The following is a 15,025-nucleotide window of genomic DNA, read 5'->3' on the forward strand; positions in this document are numbered from 1 at the left end:
GGGCTCGTGTGTATGTGTGTCTGAGTGCGCGCGTGTGTGTGTCTTTGTGCAGGCCGGAGCACGTGCCATCGTGCGCACTTTGTACAGGCTCGATCCGTGTAAGGTGAAGTGTATTGACCGTATTACAGATTCCGCAGCCACCTCAGCCCACGTACCCCGTTATAGTTGCTCAAAGTGTGACCTGTGCAGCGGTGGTGGTCTGTGCACACTTTAGCGTAGCGAACCATCCAGTGCCATTGAGTACAAGCAAACATATGGCACTCTGTGAATGTCGCGTGCCAATACTTGTACATAGGCTCAGTATTACCCGAGTGTTGTTCGCGGTCCCACAGCAGGGACGGAATATGATGTTGCTTGGTATCAGAATAAAAACAACGAAGCAGATGATTATGATAGAAGTGGAGTGAAGTGTCTAAGCATAGGTGATGAAAGGAATACGATGCAAGATTGTTTCACTGTTACCCACTCGGCGGAAATGGCTGACCAAATTTCTGTGTCCGTGAGATATTGTCTTATGATTTGTTTGCTTTGCATCAATATGCAGTAATAAACATGTTGATAAAGCGACATTGCGGTTTCATTGTGCGCAGTCCGTTCGGAGGCGCACATCCAATCATGCACCGCCTCTCAATACATAGGCACAGGGCCGTCTACGCCAATCACAAGTTTCGCCAACCAATCACCGACGGCGGGCAAGGAATCCGACCTGAAGTGGCCTTGAATCCAGCCATTTCGCCTTCTGATTTCACCAATGGCCGGCGAAGAGGTAGGCTGCAGGCGGCGGCAAACAAACGTGTTCGAGCACCGCGCGGACCGGAGCTTACATAAGAGTCACTTGAGGGCGTTGTGAGAACTGGCGGCACATCTACGTCATCGGCTATCAACAACACCCGCTGCGCACCCACCCCGCCAGACCTGCTCCTGTTTGGCCGTGGGCCGCGGTTCAGAACAGTCGCACGAGGTGCCGATGCTGCTACGTCCAAACCGGTGTCAACACTGGTGCTCCAGCGCCCGCAGCACCGCCCACGTGGGCCGCGCTGCGGACCAGTCACACGAGGAGTCGCTGCTGCCGCATCCACACCGGTGACAACACTGGTGCTCCAGCGCCCGCTGCACCGCCCACGTGGACCGCGCCGCGGACCAGTCGCAGAAGGAGCCGCTGCTGTCGCGTTAGCACCGGTGACGATTATAATGCTCCGGCGCCTGCAACACCGCCTACGTGGACCGCGCGGCGGACCAGTCGCAGAAGGAGCTGCTGCTGTCGCGTTAGCACCGGTGACGACTCTAGTGCTCCGGCGCCTGCAGCACCGCCTACGCGGCAACACCACTCCTCGGCGCCCGGTTCAGCCGTGGGGCATGCTGTACCAAGGAGGTGACGCACGCCTGCGAATCTTTCACTCCACTTTTGAAAGCGTACCATCAATATTCTAACACAAATGCTGGCAACGACAGAACTTCGAGGACCTTATTTCTGCGCAAAACTGTGTACAATACAAGGCCTTCTAATGCACAAAATGGTACGTGTAGCAACACTGAACGCAGAAATTTATTCGCGCTATGCATGACTATTACGCGAGAAAACTATTCAGTAAACTATTTAGGAAACTAATTAGTGCTGCAGTTGCACAACCAAGCGCTTTTAATCGAGGTAAGTAGTCCTGTGGCTTCGCAAGAGGGTGTTTTGAAAATATGTCACCTGGTGGGATATTCTAATACCGTGACATTCAAATTACTGGGATCCAGATATTTACCAAACAACCTCTTAGCTTTATTCTTTTCTTTAGAGGCACTGTAGTGGTTTCCCGTACTGACAGACTATACTAATGTCGTGGCTGCGTGTTTTCTTAAATAACACTGTATTCTCGAGACATGGGTTACCTGTATTCGAGCAAACTTTGCCGTATTATCACAGCGGTCAGGGATGGAGTTATTAGCAGAGACGGTGATAGGAAACCAGCGCGGACAATACCTTAAAAAGTTACATGCAATTTAAGTTCAAATGATTTTGCGCGGGCATCTCAACGCACAGTGCTCGTCGCATGCCACAGCATAACCAACTGATAAGAACAGTGGTCGTGGCAATGTGGCCTTGCCTCTGAGTGAGGACATGGGCGTCTCGAGTGTAATCGCAGACAAACTGATCTGACATGACCTGTTCTGACCTGGTTGATCTTACCTGATCTGACAGGATACGGCTTCATCCGACGCGGCCGAGTCCATCGCCTCATTTACGGCAATGGTGGTGTGACATTTGGGTTACCGCGGCGCCACAGCTGGGGTAAAATTGTCAGATTTGGGAGAACCGGTGACGAGGTGGCCGAGTGGTTAAGGCGTTGGACTGCTAATCCAATGTGCTCTGCACGCGTGGGTTCGAGTCCCATCCTCGTCGGAATGGTTTTAGGTCACACAGGCCATTAAGTGTCTACCAGCATCTGACCGGAATGTTGGTCCAGTCCGGAACGCAACAATTCCCGACTTTGTGAGAAAGTTCTCTGAACGCCGTGGGCGGAAAGGTCGGGCCTGCCGACGAACTGATCCGAGTCCATCCCACCTAAGACTAAACAGAAGACTGGCATTCAGAAGAAAACGTTTTGCACCAACAATTTGCTGAGCAAAAAAAGGAACAATATTGCTACCACTTTTGATTGGTTGGGAATTCATACCAATATTATTAGATCGGCGTCGTATATGCGACTACTAACGAACTGTGACCTACTCGAATCCCATATATCAGTTTTCCAAACAACCCAAAAAATAATAATAAACCGGCATAATTACCACACGCAAAGATGGACTCTCGTCTAGGCATACTGTTATGAGGCGAATTAGGACATACTCCAACTTGCTGTGCATCGAACTAAAATTGGTGTCCGCAAGCCCTTTAAAGGCATACTGTTCATAACATACCACGAGAGAAGCAAATGATAGGAACCGCGCCGGCGTAGAAATCGTAGCTTTTGGACTTGTTCCTGAATGAGAAAATAGCTGCCTCGAGTGGGGACCTCACTTCATAGACTCATATGACCTGATCTGATATGATCTGCCTGGAAATGGTCAGATCGGACCTGCCTTGGTCGGATGTCATCTCACGCAATGCAGTCACGTCCATTTCCTTCGTTTGGGTGCGAAGGTGAAAAGGTGCCAGGTGAGAGGTGGCGGGGACGAGGTGGCCGAGAGGTTAAGGCGTTGGACTGCTAATCCAATGTGCTCTGCACGCGTGGGTTCGAATCCCATCCTCGTCGGCAGGGTTTTAGGTCACACAAGCCACTCGATGTTGGCCGGCATGAAAGCGATCCCATCCAGCCTGCGGCAGCATGGCAGCCTACCAGCCTGCCTACTTCATACCTACCATTAAATCCCACAATCCCAATCGAGCAAGGCCGAGAAAAATACAATTGTCGATCCGTTCATATCTGGCGTTTGTGTGCGCACTGCTTTTATTGGACACCTAAAAATGTGCTGTAAAAAATTAAGAACAGTGTACTGTTGTTTGGCGAAGAAAATGGAAATGGGAAAGCCACATGATCCAAGCGACACACTGGCTCAAAATTCAACAACTGCGCTTCTCGGTAATAGGCCCTCGCCCGCTGGGCCAATCACAAGCGTTCTTTTATTCGCACCGTTAGAGGTCAACCCGGTGGTTGTCATGACGACGTTGGATGCGGCTGCGGGGAAGAACTTTAATACCGTCACAAAGCGTTGTCCACGTTATTTTTACTCGAAAGTAGCTAAAATCGATATCCTTACTACGTCTTAATGGTGCTGCAGTGGCGCTCCCAAGTGCCTTTAATCGAGGTAAGTAGTCCTGTGGTTTCACGAGAGGATGCTTTTGAAATATGCCCCATAGGTGGGACACTCCAATAACGTGACATTCAGATCGGTGGGACCCAGATAGTTACCAAACAACCTTTTACCTTTATTCTTTTCTTTAGGTTCGCTGCAGCGGTTTCCGTACTGACCGGCTATACTATTATCATGGATGCGTGCCTTCTTAAATAATACTGTACTTTCGACTCATGAGTTCCCGCACCCGTGCAAACTTTGCCGTATTATTACAGCGCTCAGGAATGGAGTTATTAGCAGAGACAGTGCTAGGAAACCAGCGCGGACAATACGTTAACAACTTGCATGCATTTAAGTTCAAATGATTTTCCGCAGGAATCTCAACGCATAGTGCTCGCTGCATGCCACAGCATAACCAACTGATGGGAACTGTGCTAGCGCACAGGCCGTGGCAGTGTGGTCCTGCCTCCGAGTGAGGACATAGGCGTCTCGAGTGTAATCGCAGACGAACTGATCTGACATGACCTGTTCTGACCTGGTTGATCTTACCTGATCTGACAGGATACGGCTTCATCCGACGCGGCCGAGTCCATCGCCTCCTTTACGGCAATAGTGGTGTGGCATTTTGGTAACCGCGGCGCCACAGCTGGGGTAAAATTGCCAGATTTGGGAAAACCGGTGACGAGGTGGCCGAGTGGTTAAGGCGTTGGACTGCTAATCCAATGTGCTCTGCACGCGTGGGTTCGAGTCCCATCCTCGTCGGAATGGTTTTAGATCACACAGGCCATTAAGTGTCTACCAGTATCAGACTGGTATGTTGGTCCAGTCCGGAACGCAACAACTCCCGACTTTGTGAGAAAGCCCTCTGAACGCCGTAGGCAAAAAGGTTAGGACTCCCGACGAACTGATCCGAGTCCATCCCGCCTAAGAACAAACAGAAGACTGGCATTCTGGAGGGAACGTGTTTGCGCCAACAATTTGCTGAACCAACACAAAATAAAACAATATTGCTACCACTTTTGATTGGTTGGGAGTTCATACCTATATTGTTAGAGTGTCGTCGTATATGCGACTAATAACGATGAGTCCTTCTAAACTCTTGAATCAGCTGACTGTGACCTACTCAAATCTCATACATCAGTTTTCCAAACAAACAAAAAATGAAATAACCCGGCATTATTACCACACGTAAAGATGGGCTCTCGTCCAGGCATGCTGTTTTGAGGCGATGCATCGGACTAAAAATTAGTGTACGCAAACCCTTTAAACGCAACTGTTCGTAGCATACCACGAGAGAAGCAAATGATGGGAACCGCGTGGGTGTAGAAATCATAGCTTTTGGAGTTGTTCCTGAATGAGAAAATAGCTGCCTCGAGTGGGGACCTCACTTCATAGACTCATATGACCTGATCTGATATGATCTGCCTGGACATGGTCAGATCAGACCTGCCTTGGTCGGATGTCATCTCACGCAATGCAGTTACGTCCATTTCCTTCGTTTGGGGTACAACGGTGAAAAGGTGCCAGGTGAGAGGTGACAGGGACGAGGTGGCCGAGAGGTTAAGGCGTTGGACTGCTAATCCAATGTGCTCTGCACGCGTGGGTTCGAATCCCATCCTCGTCGGCAGGATTTTAGGTCACGCAAGCCATTTGATGTTGGCCGGCATGAAAATGATCCCGTCCAGCCTGCGGCAGCATGGCAGCCTACCAGCCCGCCCACTTCATACCTACCATTAAATCCCACAATCCCACAATGCAATTGTCGATTCGTTCATATCTGGCGTTTGTGTGCGCACTGCTTTTATTGGACACCTAAAAATGCGCTGTAAAAAATGAAGAAGAGTGTACTGTTGTTTGGCGAAGAAAATGGAAATGGGGGTGCCACATGATCCAAGCGACACACTGGTTCAAAATTCAACAAATGCGCTTCTCGGAAATAGGCCCTCGCCCGCTAGGACAATCACGAGCGTTCTTTTATTCGCACCGTTAGAGGTAAACCCGGTGGTTGTCATGACGACGTTGGATGCGGCTGCGGGGAAGAACTTTAGTACCGTTATAAAGCGTTGTCCACGTTATTTTTACTCGAAAGTAGCTAAAATCGATATCTTTGCTACGTCTTAATGGTGCTGCAGTGGCACTACCAAGTGTCATTAATCGAGGTAAGTAGTCCTGTGGTTTCACGTGAGGATGGTTTTGAAATATGCCCCATAGGTGGGACACTCTAAAAACGTGACATTCAGATCGGTGGGACCCAGATAGTTACCAAACAACCTTTTACCTTTATTCTTTTCTTTAGAGGCGCTACAGCAGTTTCCGTACTGACCGGCTGTACTAATACCGTGGCTGCGTGCCTTCTTAAATAATACTGTATTCTCGACTCATGAGTTACCCGTACCCGAGCAAACTTTGCCGTATTATCAAAGCGCTCAGGGATGGAGTTATTAGCAGAGACAGTGCTAGGAAACCAACGCGGACAATACGTTAACAACTTGCATGCATTTAAGTTCGAATGATTTTCCGCAGGAATCTCAACGCATAGTGCTCGCTGCATGCCACAGCATAACCAACTGATGGGAACTGTGCTAGCGCACAGGCCGTGGCAGTGTGGTCCTGCCTCTGAGTGAGGACATAGGCGTCTCGAGTGTAATCGCAGACAAACTGATCTGACATGACTTTCGACCTGGTTGATTTTACCTGATCTGACAGGATACGGCTTCATCCGATGCGGCCGAGTCCGTCGCCTCCTTTACGGCAATAGTGGTGTGCCATTTGGGTTACCGCGGCGCCACAGCTGGGGTAAAATTGTCAGATTTGGGAGAACCGGTGACGAGGTGGCCGAGTGGTTAAGGCGTTGGACTGCTAATCCAATGTGCTCTGCGCGCGTGGGTTCGAGTCCCATCCTCGTCGGGATGGTTTTAGGTCACACAGGCCATTAAGTGTCTACCAGTATCAGACCTGGTATGTTGGTCCAGTCCGGAACGCAACAACTCCCGACTTTGTGAGAAAGTCCTCTGCACGCCGTAGGCAAAAAGGTTAGGCCTCCCGACGAACTGATCCGAGTCCATCCCCGTCTAAGAACAACAGAAGACTGGCATTCTGGAGGGAACGTGTTTGCGCCAACAATTTGCTGAACCAACACAAAATAAAACAATATTCCTACCACTTTTGATTGGTTGGGAGTTCATACCTGTATTGTTAGAGTGTCGTCGTATATGCGACTAATAACGATGAGTTATTAGTCGCAAAACTCGTGAATCAGCTGACTGCGACCTACTCAAATATCATACATCAGTTTTCCAAACAAACAAAAAATGAAATAACCCGGCATTATTACCACACGTAAAGATGGACTCTCGTCCAGGTACACTGTTATGACGCGATGCATCGAACTAAAAATTAGTGTCTGCAAACCCTTTAAACGCTACTGTTCATAGCATACCACCAGAGATGCAAATGATACGCACCGCGTGGGCGTAGAATCATAGCTTTTGGACTTGTTCCTGAATGAGAAAATAGCTGCCTCGAGTGGGACCTCACTTTATAGGCTCATATGACCTGATCTGATATGATCTGCCTGGACATGGTCAGATCAGACCTGCCTTGGTCGGATGTCATCTCATGCAATGCAGTTACGTCCATTTCCTTCGTTTGGGGTACAACGGTGAAAAGGTGCCAGGTGAGAGGTGACAGGGACGAGGTGGCCGAGAGGTTAAGGCGTTGGACTGCTAATCCAATGTGCTCTGCACGCGTGGGTTCGAATCCCATCCTCGTCGGTAGGGTTTTAGGTCACGCAAGCCATTTGATGTTGGCCGGCATGAAAATGATCCCGTCCAGCCTGCGGCAGCATGGCAGCCTACCAGCCTGCCCACTTCATACCTACCATTAAATCCCGCAATCCCACAATGCAATTGTCGATTCGTTCATATCTGGCGTTTGTGTGCGCACTGCTTTAATTGGACACCTAAAAATGCGCTGTAAAAAATGAAGAAGAGTGTACTGTTGTTTGGCGAAGAAAATGGAAATGGGAGTGCCACATGATCCAAGCGACACACTGGTTCAAAATTCAACAAATGCGCTTCTCGGTAATAGGCCCTCGCCCGCTGGGCCAATCACAAGCGTTCTTTTATTCGCACCGTTAGAGGTCAACCCGGTGGTTGTCATGACGACGTTGGATGCGGCTGCGGGGAAGAACTTTAGTACCGTTATAAAGCGTTGTCCACGTTATTTTTACTCGAAAGTAGCTAAAATCGATATCTTTACTACGTCTTAATGGTGCTGCAGTAGCACTACCAAGTGCCTTTAATCGAGGTAAGTAGTCCTGTGGTTTCACGTGAGGATGCTTTTGAAATATGCCCCATAGGTGGGACACTTCAATAACGTGACATTCAGATCGGTGGGACCCAGATAGTTACCAAACAACCTTTTACCTTTATTCTTTTCTTTAGAGGCGCTGCAGGAGTTTCCATACTGACCGGCTATACTAATATCGTGGCTGCGTGCCTTCTTAAATAATACTGTATTCTCGACTCATGAGTTACCCGTACCCGAGCAAACTTTGCCGTATTATCACAGCGCTCAGGAATGGAGTTATTAGCAGAGACAGTGCTGGGAAACCAGCGCGGACAATACGTTAACAACTTGCATGCATTTAAGTTCGAATGATTCTCCGCAGGAATCTCAACGCATGGTGCTCGCTGCATGCCACAGCATAACCAACTGATGGGAACTGTGCTAGCGCACAGGCCGTGGCAGTGTGGTCCTGCCTCCGAGTGAGGACATAGGCGTCTCGAGTGTAATCGCAGACGAACTGATCTGACATGACCTGTTCTGACCTGGTTGATCTCACCCGCTCTGACAGGTTATGGCTTCATCCGACGCGGCCGAGTCCATCGCCTCCTTTACGGCAATGGTGATGTGTCATTTGGATAACCGCGGCGCCACAGCTGGGGTAAAATTGCCACATTTGGGAAAACCGGTGACGAGGTGGCCGAGTGGTTAAGGCGTTGGACTGCTAATCCAATGTGCTCTGCACGCGTGGGTTCGAGTCCCATCCTCGTCGGAATGGTTTTAGATCACACAGGCCATTAAGTGTCTACCAGTATCAGACTGGTATGTTGGTCCAGTCCGGAACGCAACAACTCCCGACTTTGTGAGAAAGCCCTCTGAACGCCGTAGGCAAAAAGGTTAGGACTCCCGACGAACTGATCCGAGTCCATCCCGCCTAAGAACAAACAGAAGACTGGCATTCTGGAGGGAACGTGTTTGCGCCAACAATTTGCTGAACCAACACAAAATAAAACAATATTCCTACCACTTTTGATTGGTTGGGAGTTCATACCTGTATTGTTAGAGTGTCGTCGTATATGCGACTAATAACGATGAGTTATTAGTCGCAAAACTCGTGAATCAGCTGACTGCGACCTACTCAAATATCATACATCAGTTTTCCAAACAAACAAAAAATGAAATAACCCGGCATTATTACCACACGTGAAGATGGGCTCTCGTCCAGGCATGCTGTTTTGAGGCGATGCATCGAACTAAAAATTAGTGTCCGCAAACCCTTTAAACGCAACTGTTCATCGCATACCACGAGAGAAGCAAATGATGGGAACCGCGTGGGCGTGGAAATCATAGCTTTTGGACTTGTTCCTGAAGGAGAAAATAGCTGCCTCGAGTGGGGACCTCACTTCATAGGCTCATATGACCTGATCTGATATGATCTGCCTGGACTTGGTCAGATCGGACCTGCCTTGGTCGGATGTCATCTCACGCAATGCAGTTACGTCCATTTCCTTCGTTTGGGGTACAACGTTGAAAAGGTGCCAGGTGAGAGGTGACAGGGACGAGGTGGCCGAGAGGTTAAGGCGTTGGACTGCTAATCCAATGTGCTCTGCACGCGTGGGTTCGAATCCCATCCTCGTCGGTAGGGTTTTAGGTCACGCAAGCCATTTGATGTTGGCCGGCACTGAAAGCGATCCCGTCCAGCCTGCGGCAGCCTGGCAGCCTACCAACCTGCCTACTACATACCTACCATAAAATCCCACATTTCACTGGCCGCGCGACGATCAAGGCCAAGAAAAATAAAATTGTCGAGAGGATTCATATCTGGCGTTTGTGAGCGCACTGGTTTTATTGGATACCTAAAAATGCGCTTCCAAAAAATGAAGACCGAGTGTACTGTTTATTTGGCCAAGAAGATGCTTGTGCTATTAACAGGACGTCCACACGTCCGGTTTTTTTAACACGCGCTCGAGTCTAGAATCAATTCGGCCACTCCGCTTCCGAAGTTTTTCAACAACAAAAATATATCACCGTTGCGGCGTAACCGTTCTAACGTTGGTAGGTGCACAGCGATATACGACAACGATACAGTTCTGTTGGGAGTTAAACATTTGCTTGCACTAATGACAAAGTTTTGGCGCTTCTACGCCGCGCCAAATTTGCATGCCTTTGGACAATTGAATAGCGGGTCTTTTGGCATGGAAATCTAGGTGTACATGCTCATGTCGCTGACGTGTGGCGGGTAGAAGTCAGACCATCACTACCATCAAATACAATTCTTGTGGAACCGTTCAAGCTAACGTAACAGCCTAAGATTGAAGGGATTATCCCATCCTTTTACTTTCACTCAGTGTTACATCAGATGCGTGCGACTTGAGCACTAACACGAGTTTTCCTGAAATATTTCTGCGTAACTCAGAATTTTGACTCGAAGCGGCCGACGCTTCCGGCGAAACCTCATGTGACTTAATGCTCACCATTATGAAATAAATACGTTTAACTTGGTTTGCTTTTTCCAACGGGTTGATCCGTTGTGTTTGCAACTCAATAATGCGTCGAAACGTTCGTGTAATAAATGCTACGAAAACTTGAAGCACTGTTTAGACAAAAAGATATGCGAGCATAAAGCTATTATTCCGCGAATCCAACAAAACCTTGTGCTATGGCTTTGCTTGCTCCTTTATGGAGTTAACCACAGTGCATCTTTTCGAGGCGCACTTGAGATTTGAAAATGACAGCACCGCATGATCCATGTGACGCACTGCTTCAAACTCGGACCAATGCGGTTCCCGGCCCTTGCCTGCTGGGCTGATCACAAGCGTTGTTTTATTTGCACCAGTAGAGGTGTGCACGATAGTTGTCATGATGACGCGCGATGATAAATGATCAAGATGGTCGACGCGACCGTAGGGAAGAAGCGTAATGCTGTTACAAAGTGTCGACAGCCGCAATTCGGACTCGAATATTATTAAATTGATATCTTTATTATGCCTTGACCGTGCTGCAGTGACACTACCCAGTGATATTATTAGTCGTCACTACTCCTGAGGTTTCACTATGTTAGGGGTTACTATGTTCACTATGTTAGGAGGGGTTAATTTCAGCCCCTGAAATCTCGGGAACTAAGGGAGCTAAAGACACCAAACTGACTGAGTGCGTTGGCCTGCATGTGAACTCACTTAGGCCAAAGTTTAAGGTGCCTAGGTCATGACCCCCTGGTTAAATAAGGTCAAATAAGGTTAACCTCCGGGTTGGTCTCCGAAGTGCCCCCAGAACCTAGATAATTGTTCTAAGCAAAAGTTCACATGCTCAGTTAAGTTCAGTGACCTTGTTTGACCTTTTTAAGGTCATGGTGACTGAAATCACACAAGACTTCTCTGAGTTTTGCATTTGAATAAGCCGCAAATATTACGCTAGGCAGTATGTTTCTAAAAACAAAATGTCGACCTGAGTCATTTTAGGTTTATGACCTATTTTGATCGGTACGAAGTCCATGGAATATGTAAAATGCGGTTCCTGCTATCAATAAATTTGAAATGAGCACCAGAAACTATATCATACTGCAACCCCCTAGAGCAAAAAAGCAAGCAATTGGTTTTGACGTTGGTCTTACCTTTTTACCTGACCTTAGGTCAGCGTAATTTGCTCATTCAATATGGTATTGCCTAAGAAAGCATCTCAGAGATGTGCGGCTCCGTCCAATCATCCGTTGTTGTATCACATTAAACGATTCTCTAGAAATTGACTTCCCCGAAACCATAGCCTGAGTTTGACCTGCCAAAGGCCAGCGACCTTACCAGTTGCATCTAAGTTTCTTATGCCAAACGATCCGCCATTCAATTGTCTACAGCTATGCAAAATTTGGCGCGGCTGTGCCGCGCTGCTCGGAAACCATTCTAGAAAATCCTTCAGGGGGCCAGTTTGACCCTCATCGGAGCGCGTATCAAACGAAGCCATAAAACTCTGAGATACATTTTTTAGACAATTAGCCAACTGAGGTTAGGATAACGACTAACGCCATTGAACTTGGGTCAGTATGAAGGTCGGACCGAGGTTAAAACCAAGATGCTTTTTTCGCTAAAGAACGTGCTTTAAGTGATATTTTTTGATCGTCTCAAATTTCTTGATCACAGGCATGTCAACAGACGTCTTATTTGGACTTCTCACAGGCCAACAAAGGTCACTGAGCTAAAATGGCCGATATCAACCGCTTTTTTCGGAGTGGTGTGGCGCAACCACTCCAGCCCGTGTGAACTGAAAGGAACACCAGTGAAATTTTGCTTAGAACAGGCGCCTAAGGTTAAGGCGGTTACATGAGAAGATCTGGAAGCACTTCGGATTCCGACCTGGAACTTGAACTCGTTTGTTCCAAAGGTTAGCAGGTTTTTTGACCAAGTCTATCTCAAGATTTGACAAGCAGGTTCATACACAAGCCTTTCTACCTTGTGAATTTAGCGTTTGTGATTCTCTTGTTTTGTTTTATCTCAGGGGCCATACTGATCCCCCCTCCCCCTCCATCGAGCGCGTCGCAAGCAGCCGGCCACACGTGTGCGTGTTAAATCGTTGTTGCGCATCTGAGGCGTGCGTAAATGTTCATGAAATGGACGTACACCATACTTTGTAAGCCATCATAATGTTATGTGGACTAGCTCTCCCTCAGCATAACAAAGCAGTGACAAACCAATCTACCCAATAAGTGCCACTGAAATGCGGACGATTGTGCACCATTAAATTATAACATTTTCTGCTGCACATGGTAATGCGCTTCTCCTTTGCGGTCTGAAAGTTTAATTTAAACCCAAATCCGTGAACCTGGAAATTGTACAAGAATGCAGCTACACATCCTAAAATATAGTGACCACAGGATTGCAGATAATGCTCAAACTTTCCTATACTTTTGCCGCAAAACGTGTAGGGCAAGTGCAGGTGGAAAAATGTATAGAAACAACAGCAACGTTATGATTAATGACGACATGTATTTGTCTGAGTTCAACTGTTCATGGCTGATTTCAACGTCACAGGTGATATCTTTGGAAAAAATGGAGTGATGTAGCAGTTAACAGGCATCGCTTTTCTACAGTCCCGTCGGCTGCAACGTGCAAAATGCTTGCAAAAACTATATCGCCGCAAAGACACAACAATCGCTGTTGCCGAAGCCCAACTTTGGTAGAGCTGGGCTCAAATGAAGTTACACTGACCACGTTCGTAACGTGGCGAAACGCGTAGTGGAGTGTTTGCCTTCCAGAACAAACGTTCGTATGTATGTCGCCGAGGAGGACCATTTGGCTGCTGACTTGACACGTCAGGCTGACCACAGGGCGGTGAGAGTCGCATGAGTGCATGACACGGAAAAACTTTCTTCGTGCTATTCCGATAAGGGCCCGAGGCAGAATGGCTCCGTGAAACCTTCATTACAATAATTGGTTAGTGGTTCGGAGTGATAGCAACAAATTATTTGCAGCACGGAATCCGAGTCAAAGTATGTCCGAACATAATTTGTTTCTGTTGTGTGGATTATATATCCATGGAATGGCTGAGCCTATATTCTGAAGCAACGATACCGCGCCAAAACTACCACTCTGCTGGGTTTTTTTTATTATTTTCTCATGAGACAGTAAAGAAAGTTGGGTTTCAAGTAAAACATTGCTAGTCCTGCAGCCTTTCATAGGAAGCAGACAAAATGACGCTTGGCAAAACATATCCACGAGACCAGTGAATCGGTCCCGTCAATGTCGCGTTTACACTACGGAATAAGTGTATGATGTTATGTGTGTTGGCAAAATACGTCTTTGTTAAACTGGTTAAGCACACATTACCCGAAGTTACCCATCATTTGAGGAAATAATTTTGAAGTTGAGGGTATCAAGCTGCTCTCCTGCATCTTCCATGTCTACACCACTACGCAGAAAGATCAATAATATTCAGTGTGTAGTGGCCATCTTCTACCTTCGTTTTCTAACGTTGAGGACCTTACTCACCACTGGGGGTCCATGGCCCTCACAAAAGAATACAAAGCGACGCCCGTGGCCAATGCTGCATACCCCAGAAGGTCTCAATCATTGAGTTTTGCATTGAACTAACACCATCAGTGACCTACATCCATAGGTGAATTCTTGTCCGTTTCGTCGTATAACATACGCTAGAGGCCAAAATGTGCCGGACCCTGGTCACGGTCGTTTAAACTACAACCTAGGTACATTTGGCAGTACTTTAATATATAGAGCAGTAGGTTAGTGGATTTCTAGCAAGGCAGCGAAGGTAAGTCAGCTGATTGTTTCTTTTCGTTTGTTGTTGCTGGGGCGTGTGGGATTTGTGCGGTCGCGGTCTGGAGACAGGTGGTGGAGGAGTGTAAGTGGGGGCGCGCACCTGCTTCATTAAGGTCTGAGGAGTGCCTGAGAAAGGCCGCTGTTCATCTATTTGGCTATGTTGTTTTCGATTTGGTGTGATTCTCGACTTTTACCTGTATTGTCTTGTTCTATGTGCCTCATTGCGTCAGAGTGGTTCAAGGGAAACAACGGGAAGTGAGTGTGATTCATAAGCCTTGTCCGATAAGTTTGCTTCGGTGAAGTGCTGCAACGGACTTTGAACCTTGGAAACCTCCAGCTTATATTGTAGTGATCATTGCTGGTGCAGACATTGTTGGTATATTAGAACTGACAGTATATTAGTATAGTGGCACATTTAAGCAAGCATTTTTCTAAAATATGTTCAATGTTGGCAAATACAACACAAAGCTCTCAAAAGTGTTAAGTCAGTGTCAAGATGGTGTTGTTCAGACATGGAATCCTTGCTAGGTCAAAATGGCACAAAGTGAACTGTAATGATTCAAGTCATGGGACGTAACTGATCATTTTGGGTACAATGTAGCTATTACCTTGTCTGCTAACCTATGGTGAGGCTGCCCAAGCTCACAATTTCACTGTTCAAGGTGGTATGGTTGGGAGCTATTGCATTGCAA

General features: G+C 47.5%; 8 non-coding genes across 8 annotated transcripts; all 8 read left to right on the forward strand.

The window, feature by feature from the left end:
- Positions 1-2,307: 2,307 nt before the first annotated feature.
- On the forward strand, positions 2,308-2,389 carry TRNAS-GCU (transfer RNA serine (anticodon GCU)). Its single transcript has one exon. It is a non-coding gene; the product is annotated as a tRNA-Ser (tRNA).
- Positions 2,390-3,160: 771 nt separating this feature from the next.
- Positions 3,161-3,242, forward strand: TRNAS-GCU (transfer RNA serine (anticodon GCU)). The gene has a single exon. It is a non-coding gene; the product is annotated as a tRNA-Ser (tRNA).
- A 1,221-nt stretch (positions 3,243-4,463) lies between these two features.
- Positions 4,464-4,545, forward strand: TRNAS-GCU (transfer RNA serine (anticodon GCU)). Its single transcript has one exon. It is a non-coding gene; the product is annotated as a tRNA-Ser (tRNA).
- Positions 4,546-5,325: 780 nt separating this feature from the next.
- Positions 5,326-5,407, forward strand: TRNAS-GCU (transfer RNA serine (anticodon GCU)). Its single transcript has one exon. It is a non-coding gene; the product is annotated as a tRNA-Ser (tRNA).
- Positions 5,408-6,608: 1,201 nt separating this feature from the next.
- On the forward strand, positions 6,609-6,690 carry TRNAS-GCU (transfer RNA serine (anticodon GCU)). Its single transcript has one exon. It is a non-coding gene; the product is annotated as a tRNA-Ser (tRNA).
- A 784-nt stretch (positions 6,691-7,474) lies between these two features.
- On the forward strand, positions 7,475-7,556 carry TRNAS-GCU (transfer RNA serine (anticodon GCU)). Its single transcript has one exon. It is a non-coding gene; the product is annotated as a tRNA-Ser (tRNA).
- A 1,204-nt stretch (positions 7,557-8,760) lies between these two features.
- Positions 8,761-8,842, forward strand: TRNAS-GCU (transfer RNA serine (anticodon GCU)). Its single transcript has one exon. It is a non-coding gene; the product is annotated as a tRNA-Ser (tRNA).
- A 785-nt stretch (positions 8,843-9,627) lies between these two features.
- TRNAS-GCU (transfer RNA serine (anticodon GCU)) lies at positions 9,628-9,709 on the forward strand. The gene has a single exon. It is a non-coding gene; the product is annotated as a tRNA-Ser (tRNA).
- The last annotated feature ends 5,316 nt before the right edge of the window (positions 9,710-15,025 follow it).

Source organism: Pollicipes pollicipes, unplaced genomic scaffold (assembly GCF_011947565.3).
Source record: "Pollicipes pollicipes isolate AB1234 unplaced genomic scaffold, Ppol_2.1 Scaffold_3447;HRSCAF=4054_pilon_pilon_pilon, whole genome shotgun sequence".
Lineage (NCBI taxonomy): Eukaryota > Metazoa > Arthropoda > Thecostraca > Pollicipedomorpha > Pollicipedidae > Pollicipes > Pollicipes pollicipes.